General features: G+C 39.7%; 1 protein-coding gene across 1 annotated transcript in view; it reads left to right on the plus strand.

The window, feature by feature from the left end:
* Window positions 1-14,540, plus strand: part of babam2 (BRISC and BRCA1 A complex member 2) — an 88,490-nt gene that overhangs the window by 25,626 nt on the left and 48,324 nt on the right. The gene's annotated exons all lie outside the window — the stretch shown is intronic.

Consider the following 14,540-nt stretch of genomic DNA (forward strand, 5'->3'; position numbering starts at 1 on the left):
GTGTGTGTGTGTGTGTGTGTGTATGCGTATGCGTATGCGTGTGTGCAGACTCCGGTCTTGGGGGCTGTGAGTTGACTAATCAGCAAGCCGTCACTCTCGATCTGCTCTGAGCCGCGTGGTGTCTGGAGGCAGCTTAGCCCAAATACACTCTCTCTCTCTCTCTCTTGCTCTCTCTCTCTCTCTCTCTCTCTCTCTCTCTCTCTCTCTCTCTCTCTCTCTCTCTCTCTCTCTCTCTTTTCTCTCTCTCTCTCTCTCTCTCTCTCTCTCTCTCATTTACTCTCCCTTTACCCCTCTCTCACTCTCTCTAGTTCTCTTTTCACTCTCTGTCGTCCTCCCCCAATCTCCGACTGCCTGCATGCTGGAGGCTCTGGCTCTCTGGCCTTTTCCAGCCTGGCCTCTGTTTGTGAAGGGAAATGATGGTAAACATAAGGGAAACAGCAACCATCATCAGCCTCACATCAGCCTGTGTCCCCATGTTTTCTCAGACTTGGAGCACCGAGGCTCGTCTCTCTCTGCAGGCTTTGAGTGGACTCATCCAGTGTCGAAGTTATATTTCACAGCCGCCTTGCTGATCGTGATAGCATTTATTTATTTTTTTTTTTTTTTACCTGTGTCTTGAGGCAGGGACGTTTCTAAACTCAGCCCCGAGGGGGGGGAGCTCTATTGGTGTCATTTTTTTTCAAACAAGCATGCTGTCACTTGCTGGACGTTTCAATGCAAATGCTTTCCAAAAGCCGGTAGACACACTGACACCTTTTAACCAGTGGGTGATGGTAGCAGTGTAGCCATTGACACAATGTTGTTAGAGAAGAACTCTGTAATATTTAGTGATTTTATTAGAAACAAAGTCTTGGATATGGATGTACATTTCTGTCACCCTAATCATATCATACATGCACACGCGCACACACAATCTCACAGTATTATGCTGTAGCTGGCAGCTTGGGTATACATAGTATCACCATGGGAGACTTGAAGACTAAGTATCGACTCACAGAGAGGAAAGTAATGAACATCAGCCCACACCTTGTCCTCCTACGCATTACAGAGGAACGGGATTATGCGGCTTATAGGCTGGACTCTAAGAACACAAATGTACTGTACGCCAAAGCGATGACCTGAATTTAAGTTTGACAGTTGTCATGCAATTAGTTCTCTCAGTGAGAATGCCGTCTGAAGTCAATTCTTTATGTGCATCGCACATTTATGCACTGCATGTAATTCCATACTGTTGTAGAGCAGTTGAAGTGCAATGAATCCACTCCTACAGTATTTTCTGACTGAGCAGACAAATATACCCTATATATTCACTGTAAAGGAGAATTGCAACCACAAGTGTGTTAAATTACACATGGAATCTTGTGTATAAATGCTGTGCATGTGCAACGCAGTGTAATGTGACAACTTGCTGTTTTGGCCAGTCAAATATCTGAAAGTGCATGTTCTTTGTGGATTACATGAATCTGGTTTTCTACTGAAAGATAAAAAAGAAAGATAAAGCTATTGTCACCGTGTCATGTCTCATAGTATTATAAATACTGCATTGATTATTTTAGTAGTTGAGTATTCTTCCATCAGTTCATCCAGTAATTGGATAAATACTTGTGCTTTAATCCGCTCTATGGACTGGGTGCGTAACGTTAGACTGGATGCTTTCTGCTGAGATGATGAAGCATTGACGTTGTGCTACTGTGGTAAGCTAGTTCAGTTTTAAAACTGAGTTTTCAGTTTGTTTCAACTTGAAATGATCCCCAACTTTGTACATTTTCTTTCGTTTTCTCTGGACTTTCTCTACTCTTCGCCCTATGCGTCCAGGCACAGGTCTGACAGTAATTATCAACCTCGCGAAACACATTAGGCTGTATATAGTTTATTTGGATTGAAGGAAGCCATCGATGATTTTTAGTGATCGGAAGTTTCCGCCTCCAAAGCATCGTGGTTTGATGTCTTACAAGCATTCAGTCATAGATCTGTTAACTTCCTCGATCATGTATTTTACCATCCCATGCTAGCAGCCTCTTGCATTATTTTAACACAGGGCTGTTTTCGTTCTGAATGCACACTAAGTCCTCAAAATGAGTTATAACCTATTTAATAGCAGGTATTTCTTTACAAAAGAGTCAACACACAAAATCAGAAAGGTGATGCTTTTCAGACACAATATGAGCCATCAGCCAGGTACTGTAGGTAGAGTTCAGACTGTTGACCCTGATTTGAATTAACCTCCTCATCAAATCCATGGATGTCCTTGCTTGAGGAGGGAAGGTTTGGCACTGAAGCAGAAATTTGTTCAGACATAGGCTACTCTGCGCTGCTAGTGAATGCCGAGATGTCGCTGGTGGGCGCAGAGCTGTGGAGGACGACTGTTACCTGGAGCAAAGCATCCGCGTGGTCTGAGCTCACCACAGTGGACATGTTTACCTTCCTGCATTCACTGCCCAGCCTCGGGGAGAGGGGAGGAATGGAAGTTTATTTTATTTTTTATTTTTATTTTTATTTTTTTAAAAGGGGGCAGCCCGTCATAGTCAAAATGAAAGAGTGGGAAGGACACTGAGAGCGGAGATGAAGGGAAGATAGTGAAATGCACACAGATGGATGTTGGCAGTTTTCTTCCCATTTAAAGGGCATGTGGTCCTCTTGGGCACTGTTTTAGTGTCTCATATTTTCATTGTACCTTGACCTCTGGGTTGTCACCCGTTTGAAGTTGATTTTACTCATACCTTCTCATTCAGCATTGGCCTTTGACCTCCCACTGAAAAAGGATATTTGTTCACATTGCTTGGGTCTTTTAACGTAGTTGGTAGTTGCAGTACAATGGGTCTCATTTTTTATGGTCTACTTATGCTATTGTTATGTTATGTGTCTACATTCTGGAAGGTTATAAGAGATAAAGGAAACATATTACACTCTCAGACCTAGATTTTCTATGGCAGAAAAGTTGCTACACACCACTAATTCTACCATACATTTTTTTTGTCTTGCTTCATGCTACTCCAGGATTTACCTTAACGCAGAGAACAGTAGGCCTGTCGCGATAGTCAATAAATCAATTAATCGCACGATAAAAAAAAAAAAATGAGCTCGATAATTTTTCCGGCCGCGATAATTTCCATTTGCATGCTTGTTTTCCTTGTCTCTCTCTCTACCAAAGAGACTGGATGACCACTCTCGGTTCCTTAGCGTAACGAGGAGTGAACCCTCTTGTCAGTTGCATGGTCTTTGTGTGGGGAGGCGGGACTCCTGGCGGAGAGAGAGAGAGAGACAGAGAAAACGCTAGTTATTGGAGTAGGGTTTCCCGCAAAAAAGTATATGAGCGATATCCGCCGTGTTACTCGGCATCCCGTTTTCTCCCTTTCATTCCAAAGCACACAGATGACAACTTGCAGGTGGAGGCGGTAGAGACGGGCTCGGACAAACACGCCGCTGTGGACTTGTCAGTCTCGCAAGCGGTTTCAGGAAAGTGGCTGCACGTGTCCGGCAACGCACAGAACATTAACCGGTACGAGCCTACAGCTGTCCGCGGACACGGAGTGCAGAAAGTGTGTCAGAGGCTCCCAGACGGTGAACTGAGACTCCGTTACCTGCTCGTCGGTCAACAGTTAATGATCCGTTATTTAATTTCATTGTGCTTTCTTTTGGAAGATTGGCTGCCAAAAATCGCCACTTACTAGCTAATTAATTAGCCTGAGGTAAACGATAGCTATCAGTAAACAGAGTGATGTGGTGGCTGGTGTCTGGTGTGTGCGCCAGTTTTTGTGTGTGCGCCAGTGTTTGTTTGTGTGTGTGTGTGGGGGTGTGTGTGTGTGGGCGTCGGCCCGCCCCTGCGAAGCTCCGACCTGCAGACAGCAGAGGAGCAGAAGAAAGTAGCTGCACCTTCGCCAAAGACTGAAAAACAGAACTGTTTTGATGCAAACATTTACTCGCCATGTGGCATGATAGCCACATAGATATACGTAGATATAATTTATTAATTATATATTATTTAAATTTAATATTTAGTGTTAAATAATTTTTAAATGTAGTACAGAGTCTGTAGTCTATCGCACAAACACTCAACGAATGCTGCAAACATTTGACAGCCAGTACAAATTGCCTGGGAGAACATACGTGTCACAAATGGCAATTCCACAACTGTAGAACAGCATGAAAGACGACATACTAAAGGAGATCAAAGACACATTTTTGATATTTGGAAAAGGTGTACCTGCATTATTACATCATTATCATTATATTAGATGAAAATGGTCTCAGAACGACAATATTATCGTTTATCGCAATCGTTTCTAGGACAATCGTTTCTAGGACAATTTATTGTCCAGCAAAATGTGTTATTGTGACAGGCCTAGAGAACAGCAACAAAATATTCTAATTACAGATGTGACCTTTTCATTAGAAGATGTCCCTTTTGCATGTCACCAGGCTGTCTGTCTGTCTGTCCGTCCTCGCTCGGTAGAGTACGTATACAGTACGTTGCCTCTAAATGTCCACACTGATCAGCATGAAGTGATGCCACATTCGTGACTGAGCCCTCTGCTCTCGCTTCACTTGAGCTTTGTTTCCCCCACAAGCACTGGCCCATGTCACCAGCTCCAAAGCAACTGCTGTGTGTGTGTGTGTGTGTGTGTGTGTGTGTGTGTGTGTGTGTGTGTGTGTGTGTGTGTGTGTGTGTGTGTGTGTGTGTGCGTGTGTGTGCGTGTGCGTGCGTGCACACTCAAGCAGCTGTCATTGATCTAATAGCATGTTTCAATTGACCTGAGTCTTTGCGAACTCACTGATAATTGCTATGGCATGTAGCGTTGTGTGAGATAATGATATATAAAACTATTTCCGTTAAGCATAAAGATTCCCAAATAGTAGATTCAAAACCTGAAAAATGAACAAAATTGTATGACCTGCAAACAGAGCATCTAACTAAATAAATTATACAACATTCGACAGAAATCTTCTGTCTTGTCAATATAAATCCTTATCAACCCCACGTGTACAGTTTTTATTGATTTATTTATTATTAACGGCTCCTGATTGCCCCGCTGTTCCTCCCAGCCACTGGGTCTAATTCCTGATGTTTTAGAATTTAGACTGTAAGCACTTGCATTTTTTAACCTTTTTTTTTTAAATTTTTTTTTTTTATACCAAGCCTCTCCAATGCCCAGCAACCAGTATCCCACTGCCCCAGGTCAATTTAGCTTCCTTCAAAACTGACCTGAAGGAGGTTTGCATTCAGCCCTGGGCATTCCTGTATCCTGGTTTTGTCTGTACAAGCTGTGCATGCTTCAACAAGAGCCCTTACATCTAATTATTTTTACTCTAATTATTTTTGGTCGTGCATCCTCGCCCCATCCCCCCCTCCACACGCACACACACACACACACACACACACACACACACACACACACACACACACACACACACACTTTAACCTTCGGAGTTCTACAGACAGCAGCTGACAGAGGAGGGTCAGGGTGAAGCAGAGCCTTGGGCTCTCTTTTCTGTCTTTTCATTTGGGTTGCCAGCGTCACTGACTTGATTCATTTCTATATTTCCTTTTGTTTTTTTATTATTTCATCCAGATATCAACTCTTGAATTAAGCTGAGATATTGCAGTCCCAAATAGAGAGGCTCCAATACTGCCTGAAACGCTGGTATCGGTATCGGGAAGTACTGGAGTTTATACACCGATCCGATACCACGTAATAAAGCCCTAAAGAAAAAATACGTTAAAGTAGTTTATTTATGTTCTTTTTCCGTTATAACTGACTGTCAAACTGGATAATAAAAGAACGTTCTGTGGCATTCATGTTTCACAAAGAGTTTAATCTGAGCCAGACCGACAACAAAGATAGAAATCATATCACATCCATACAGGGATAGTATATAGTTCTTAAAACATAATAAAATATATGACACACTGGTATCGGATCGGTACTCGGTATCGGCCGATACGCAAGTTCAGGTATCGGAATCGGTATCGGGAAGCAAAAAATGGTATCGGACCATCTCTAGTCCCAAACAAATGTTTTGATGAATAAGACATTTTAAATAAATACTCCACTCTCAAATCATGGTTCAATTGTAAAAATGAACATCCACATACTGTCACTTCCATTTTGGGTTGTCTTTAAGTAAAGATTGTGATTATATTAGATATTATTCAAAGTAAAGTGTTGGCCATGTGGGTCCTTACAATACCACTGCTGTAAGCTACCTAGAGCTGCACGATTTGAGGAAAAAAATGTATTAACAATTTCTCTGATCAGTAGTACGATTGCAATTTAATTTGTGATTATTTTCTATGAATGTAACTACAGTCCTGCATTTATGTTATATTGTGTTCTATTTGTGTTTGCTAAACAAAACCAGTTTTTATCAAGCATTATTACAACATGATCTTGTTTCTGCAAGAATTTAATCAGATGAAGTAATGCAGTTGCCTATTGTTGAGGTCCTCCCAGGGTTTAAAAAATAAATAAATAATAATAAGTCAGGGATATGTCAACTTCTATGCACACTTGCCTAGTTTTCAACAGACGAAATCACCAATCAACCTCACATTTATGATGATATCCCAATAGGTGACATCAATCAGTAATATTCAAGTATTATTATGACATTCAGAAGTGACTGAGTGATATATGTACTGATAACAGCTGCATAGTTAGTGAATCATGGTAATAATGACTGCTGGTAAGTCACATCTGACCATGTTTGATATCCGACTGAAGATGGTGTAGACGGCTCTGCTAACGTTAGCTTCACAGACTGACAGGATGAGCTGCATCACAGTCCCCAAAATTGAAATAGAAATTTTGATATAGAAACAACACCCATGTTGTTGACATTGCTAAATTGCTCAAGGACATGCAGCAATACTCAGACCTCTTCTCTTTACTCTGTGTTTTTCTCTGCATAATTTTGTCTGCAGGCTATAGGGTTTTCTCTGCAAAACCCTGTAGTTTAAGAGTTTTTTTTTGTGTTAAAATGGTTTATGAGGGGATCAAACAGGAAGCATCACCACAGCATGAGGTCAGATTTTGATTAATTCAGGGGGCTCATTAAGTAGGTGTTGTTTATTCTAATCAATAGATTGTACCCTCCCACTCTTCACCTCTATGTATTCCTTTATTGGCCGATATGTTTCTCAAAGTACAGTTTTAAAATAGATCAAGAATGTTAACGGCAGTCAGTCATGGCCGAGTAATCTGATTGAGTAAAGCTGATTTACAGCAAATGATAGAACCCGTTATTTGAGCAGTAATCCCCGGCTTTTGCAGTTGAACTGTGATGTTGATGTTTGTCATCCAGCTTTAACTGGGTTTATAGAAACACTATTACTTTATTACATTGCTGGGATAAAGGCTGACCCCTTCCGCTATCTCCACTATCTTTTTTTGCAAGGGCACCATCACTGCATCCAAGTCTTTGTGCCACACAGGACATTTGTCATTAAAAAAATACAAACAAGCCAGAGAGTTTTTTTCCCCATATCCCAGAATAGATAAGCGTCGAAGCCAGACCATACTCTAGTGGTGACACAGACACTACAAGTTACCTTCCAGTAACATACATTGATTTATTTTCTGCCAAAACAAATACTGCAGGTTAAGTATTTTCATGCAAACAAATGAAATCAACAATGAATTGTAGCTGAAACATAGCTGGCAATGCATTACGTCCAATTTAGTGGACCGATATATAATCATAATTTCCTCCCAGCAGACAATCAATACTATACTATAAAGTTCACAACTGTATTACTCTTTAGTTGTTACTTGATGTTAAAACATTTTTTGTTTTACTTGCAAGGGTCTCCTACTATAGAAGGATTTGCAGGATTTTCCTGAGCTGCTCAGCATGTGTCTGTCTGTCGGCCATCTTGGATTTCTTTCGGCCATCTTTGGATGAAATTTGTGTGGCACTTACAGCACCTGGCCAGTGGGTAGCAGTGTTTGGAATGATGAGCATGCTGATGTGCAATTAAACCATCAAAAGCCATGCATATGCAGGGAAATGATGTTTGAATAGCTGTCCACTGTAGTGACCACTATGTGTGAAATGGTTAAAAACACTTTCACACTCAACAAAGCGGCCTACACCACTGAATCACCACTGGTCACGGAGCACTTTTTGGGGTATTCCAGGCTGGCATTGGTTGTGCGTTTGTCCAAATTTTCATTTTTTCTTCTATTTTCTTTAGGACATGGTGGCTACCACAGCTTTTCAAGAGATAAGCCAAAAATCTGGTACGGTAACCTTTGCAGCAGCTGCGGCTACCTTACCTTTCCGGTTGCCACATAATTGTCACTCCTTTCTCAACCGCTCATGAGGCTTTTGTTGTTGTGGTTTTCTGTCCAGCTTACGTGCTCCACTGCGAGGCAGTTGAGCTTTTGGAGAAGTCGTGGCTGAAGATAGCCCACTGCGTCACATGATGAGTCTTTCACAATTCTCTGCACAGAGCTGGAAAACAATCCTGTGGTCACTACACACACACACCCACACACACCCACACACACACGCAAGCACGCACACACACTAACACACACACACACACACACACACACACACACACACACACACACAATATGATTAAAATGGCCCTCAGTCGCTAATACAACTGACCATGCTGTCCGAACTATCCATTGTGTCATTTGCTGTGTCATGACCAGAGTAGGGAATTCAATGGCACTTGTGTCTGCTGTCTTATTCTTCTGTGGGACTGACCTGCTGGTTGTGGGTTTTACCACATAGCTTCACATCAGGTTAAAAGAGCTGTTGTCACCCTGTTGAGTGAATTAAATAGAATTAGCTGTTGCTGGATTGGGCAGTCTAAAAAGACCGTTGCCAACTTGGAAACACATGACCAAAGGAAGAAAAAAAAAAATCTAACGGTCACCTTCCGTCCATTACCTTTTTGTCTTTCTAGTCTCGGCATGTCTGCTACTTTGAGAGAAAGCTCGGGCCTGTGCGTGACTGTTGCGCATTTGGTGCCAAAGCAAGTGGTTGTAATTTGTGGCCTTGCCGTGCCCTTGCACGGTAAACACTGACTAAGAGCTCAGGAATCTTAAGAGCTATAAAATAATTGCAGGTTACTCCCATAATGCCTAGAGTGTTCTGCTCGTTGCCACATCTCTGCCTCTTCTGTCTCATCCTTTTCTTTTTGCACAGCCTCTACTGGTGAGCCTAAATTATTTTTATCAAATAGATACAGTAACAGTATGTCATTGAGTTAGCCTAACAAATTGTTATCATATTTAGCTGAAATGAAATGATTACATTAGCTAAATGAAATGGATTTCCAACTCAAACGTACATAATTATTGGAAAGGAAATGAAATATATACATTCATTTTTAATTTGATCTCCCATTAACATACACATGAAAAAAACCTGGTTGACACTTTTTTTCTTGAAATACATTAAGATTTGAACATATTTTACTTAGAGCCCCTCCACTCAAAAATTAGTTTTTCTTCTTGTTCCTCCTGTTGGATGTTTGAGCTTCTCTGTGTTGAATGATGTAAAATAGAATTAACTTTATTGATCTCCACAGGGGACATTCACATATTACCACAGCTCACCAAACATAGCTGCGATCATGTGAACTTCCACTGTGGGGATCACTGAAGTGCCAACTAATCTACATTATTCTACACAGTGAATCTCAAACATGTATGTGCAGAGTTTGAGACATAAAAGGCTGTTTTCACACTCATCTGCTGAAAGTGGGAACTTTCTCCAAGCTCAGTGAAAATCCAGTTTGATAGGGCAGGCCTACTGGCATGATTTGTGATATCACAACTAATTTGGAATTCAAGTCTGATCCAATATTCAATTAATATTAATGTGATGTAGAAACTTGAAGCTGTAGAGTGCACATACACTGAACATGGGTGTGCAGTACTGCATGTATGTAACACATGCACGCAATAACATGTGCATGTTCCTGGACATGGAAAACTTAATAAATGTGCAAATTCATAGATTCTGGAAATTCTAATGAGGTAGGAGTAAATTCCCCTTTTAAGGATTTACATGTGAAAGGAATACTTTTTCTGCGTAAAAAAAACCAAGACAGAAATTATTGTTCCAAGCAGATTTGTATGAGTCTTAATACTAATAATGTCTGGAGGGCATCTTTAAACAAAAAATATCAACATATTAACTTTTTTACTAGATAAAACACAAGTATATGAACTTGAAATAACAGTATACTGGTACAAAATGAATGCCCAGCTATCCCAAATCTCAACAACAAAGACACTATAGCTTACACGTGTCAAACTCAAGGGCCGTGGGCCAACTCCTGCCCCATGCAAGTTTTGGTCCGGCCCTGCATATCAATTCAGGTTCACAATCAATTTTGGCCCGCCTAGATGGGCACCAAACCAAAAAGACAGAACTGTTTTTCAAACTAATTTACGGGACACTCAAAGTAGAATTTGGCAGATTTGCCGACTTTGACGCGCTCAGAAAGTCCCACAGAAGCAGAGTTTTCATACTCAGGGTGTGAAACAGGTTGCTGTAAAAAATGTAATCAATATTTTTGCTGAATTTGCTGAACTCTATGATGGCTAAGGAACTTTTTTGCTGACTTTTTAGGGCTTAATGTCGACCAAACTGTAATTAAGAAAGCTATATGAGACATGCAATAATACAGTGAAAACAATTTGACTTTCGATGAAATAAAAGCATGTCAATAAACTATACATGTTGGCCCTTAATGCAATTCTCATTTTCCAGTGTTGCCCTTAGTGAAGTTGAGTTTGACACTCCTGCTATAGCTAGATAGAATGCACTGCAAAAACTCTGTATTGGATAAGTATATTGTAGTTGCTTGCCTTGAACTACCATTGCATAAAGGGAAAGAAAAAAATCTGCAATTGGCATCTACAACCAATAGGCTATGGCAAATACAACATTCCCCACTACTGTTCATTTAAACTGAAGAGCCTTGGTGGTTGGTGTGTTATCATAGCTGGTAACAGAAACAAGTATTGTGGACCACTGTTAAGACTAGCAAAAGAAAGAGAAAAAAAATCACATAACATTCTGAGTGATTATAACCAGCAAGGAATTCATTTAAAAAGAACTTCACGTAAATGTCACTTGCAACATAAAAAAAAAAAAAGTTCTGGCCACTGACAATCCACGTAAAATACAGCGTGTTGAGCTGTTTTTAGATCAATTTAAATCCATTTCGAGAGTCATGAAATCAAATAAGTAGAGATGAATGGCACAGAGGAGGTAGAGTCAAGAAATTATGATGGAGAGGTGAAATGGGCACACACACACACACACACACACTCTTCTTTTACTTTTGTCTACAGGCCAGTTTTGCCCGGTCCAATATTGCGGCGACGAAGAGCAACAAATAGCTAAGTTAACCAAAGCAGTCAATGTGTGGCCTCTAACGCTATGTGTCAATAAACGGTAACATTAAAAGTCTAAAATTAGCACTACCTAGCCACCAACTCCCTTCAACTTTGAAGAGTGAAATTCGGCTTGCTTAACTGTTGCACACATTCCGGTCAGTAATACGGAATTAACGTTATTTGACAGGTACTTTCTAATCTACTACAGAAAACAAACACTTACCAAGTAGTGGATTTCCCCCTTTTATTTTGCAGCGTCCTCCAAACGTTACCTTCGCGTTGCAGCTGGAGGATGAAGAGATGGGCGGAAACTGAAAGAGCGCGCTGTCTCGCACATGCGCAAAGGGCGGTCCCGTATGACACTTTTTTTTGGCGATCTAACGTAAATCAATCTCTTAGGTGGAGCTATTAATACATTTTTAGTTAAACCACTTAAATGTGTATACATATGATCTTAAATAGATATATTTAAATAAAGCAACAATTTAAATGTGTCACCTCTAAGAAGGGCTTGAATCATTTTTTTGAGTGTATCTGTACTTCATTATACCGGTAGTAGTTACCTAATGACGCAAAGAATTAGTTTATTCTATTAATCTATTGCATTTAGTCCCTGAGGTCTCATTAAGGTTTAACATATGTTTACTGTTCTGCTATAGCAGTTTGGGATGCTAAAAAAGAGTTTCGTTTTTGATGTTTGTGCAAAAGTTAAACTCACAAGTATATGGTTAACTGCAGTAATTGAGAATTTATAGAAATGGGCAGGGTTAAACATTTTTATTATAATATGACAATATAAATGTCCACATACATCCATTTTTAGATATTTATGATACAGTAATTGAGAAGATGTACTGTCCTCTTACTTGTGGTGTAAGAGGACCAAGACCACTTTTGCCAGAGACGGGATGCTCCCTGCATAAGGCAAAAACTCTCTTTGAAATGTACATACTGTATGTTTTCATAGCTAATTAGAAATTTACATTTACTATTTCCAGTGCTGAAAATGCAAAGCTAATCTTCAGCTTTGTTTTTGAATAAATTCCGGGTAAACCAAAGCATATCAAGATGTATTCATTTTGGTTTTATAGTGCTGTTTGAAAGTCATGTTGCTGAGTGATGGCGCATCTGTATAGCACTGAGACATGGCATTTAGTAGGAAAGCAAGTTGCCCAAAAGACATCGTCAAGTAATTGCCAGTTTGGGCTTCACTAATGCAGTGTACCACTGAAATCTGAAAAGGCCAGCCAATGCTTCCACGCAGATAAACAATTATGTGGCTTTTAAATGGTGGATGTATTATAGCTTGGTATGCTCTTGAATATGAATTTAAATGTCAGGCCGTAACAGCTCTCAAATAGAAATAGAAAAGGGAAAGAGTACAAAGTGTTAAAATATAGATTTTTATACTCAAGATTATAGCTTATCTTTGTTATAACCACATAACAATTTTGAGATTACTCAATGACATGATTACTGATCATGTCATTAGTATGTATATTTCCAATGGCTTGTTTCCAATCAGTAACATTATCAAATGATACCAAATATGGGTAACATCTGCTCTTTGATGGCTTTCAGTCCAAACTGATGACAGGAAATGGACACCCCTCTCCTGAGTTTGCTGGCGCAGCAAACTGAAACTCCTCTGTTGCAAGAGGTTGAATGTGGTTGCAAAAGAGAAGGATACAGTGGGTAAGTGGGTTGTGGGTTATTATCTAACGTAAGCATTACATTAGTTCTTGCCTTGATTTCACAGTGAGAACACAGGGTCCTCTCTTATTTAGGCTAATTTGTAAAACATTATCCATCCATTGGGAATTCAAAGTTACAGTTATGAAGATTGTCATGAATTAAAACCCTGTTTTTGATATGACAATGTAATAATAAAATTGTTACTACTATAACAACTCGCGTAGAGTGGCTTTAACTGTAAAGCAGTGCCAGGAAATGTAATGTATTTGTTGCTGAGGTTCAAACAGTGACCAGATGCACAAGTTGCTCCTCTGTTGTATGTATATTATATATTAACACTAAACCACACTCTCAACCAGGACTGAAATCTTAAGGGTTATAACTTTAAAGTTTCATGTAAATTCTTTCAAAAAGTATGTGGATCTCTGTTTGTTTATGTAAAAGGGACCGTGCATATTAATTAACATTGACATTTGAAAAACGTAATTGTAACCGGGTTAGCCAAGCAGCTAATTGTTAACAATAGTCCATACAAAATTAAGAAGAGTAACTTTTAACACAGTCTTGTGTCATTAGGCAAGTACATAATTTAAGCATCTTACCAATTCCCCAGTCAGTAGTTTCACACAATTTATGAGCTAAAAAAGATGCTCCATTGTAGAGCTGGGCGATATGGAGAAAATCAGATATCACAATATTCTTGACCAAATACATCAATGTCGAAATTGCGACGATATTGTAGGGTTAAGAATTGGTGCTTTTACAAAATAGTTTACCAATGAGATTTTTGATAAATAATCATCAGTAATGTGGATATATTGACTCAGTGGTTAAAGGCAAATAATGGAACAGCTAAAACAGTCTGGTAAGTTCAGAAAATGACTTTACTGTACTGGACTTTACACTTTACTGTAATGCTGCCTTTAAAACCAGGAAAAGAGAACACTTATGCCATATTAAGATATAACGATATCCAAAATCTTAGATGATATCTAGTTACATATATCGATATAATATTGATATATTGCCCAGCCCTACTCCATTGACATCAAGGTGAGTTCAAGAATTCCAACAAAATGTGTCCTTATGAACAAGGTCTTTGCTGATTTGTTCCGTCTTATAAACGTGGACAAGAACAAGTTCACCTTGAAGTACCCACAATCTTAAGTGGGCCAGCCATGATTAGATATTGAGACTAAATGTACCTGTGATTTATTGATTGAAGTCTGTAATTGTAAGTAATTGGGCCTCCTTATAGGAGGTCCAGAACTTTCTATTTGATTTGGCTTGTTCACAAGCTTTATGGATTTGAGAGCCCTGCTGTGATTACTGCCAGGTGGTTTAACATCTGGTACTCCACAGCTTTTAGTCTTCTGAGAAAATGTCACACAAAGTTAAAGGGAGTCTGGATGAAGTTGCTCCTGTTAGTAGTGATATGCTTTCATCTCACTCATGTTTCAGACTGTCACGAAGAAG

Source organism: Sander vitreus, chromosome 20 (genome assembly GCF_031162955.1).
Source record: "Sander vitreus isolate 19-12246 chromosome 20, sanVit1, whole genome shotgun sequence".
Classification (NCBI taxonomy): Eukaryota; Metazoa; Chordata; class Actinopteri; order Perciformes; family Percidae; genus Sander; species Sander vitreus.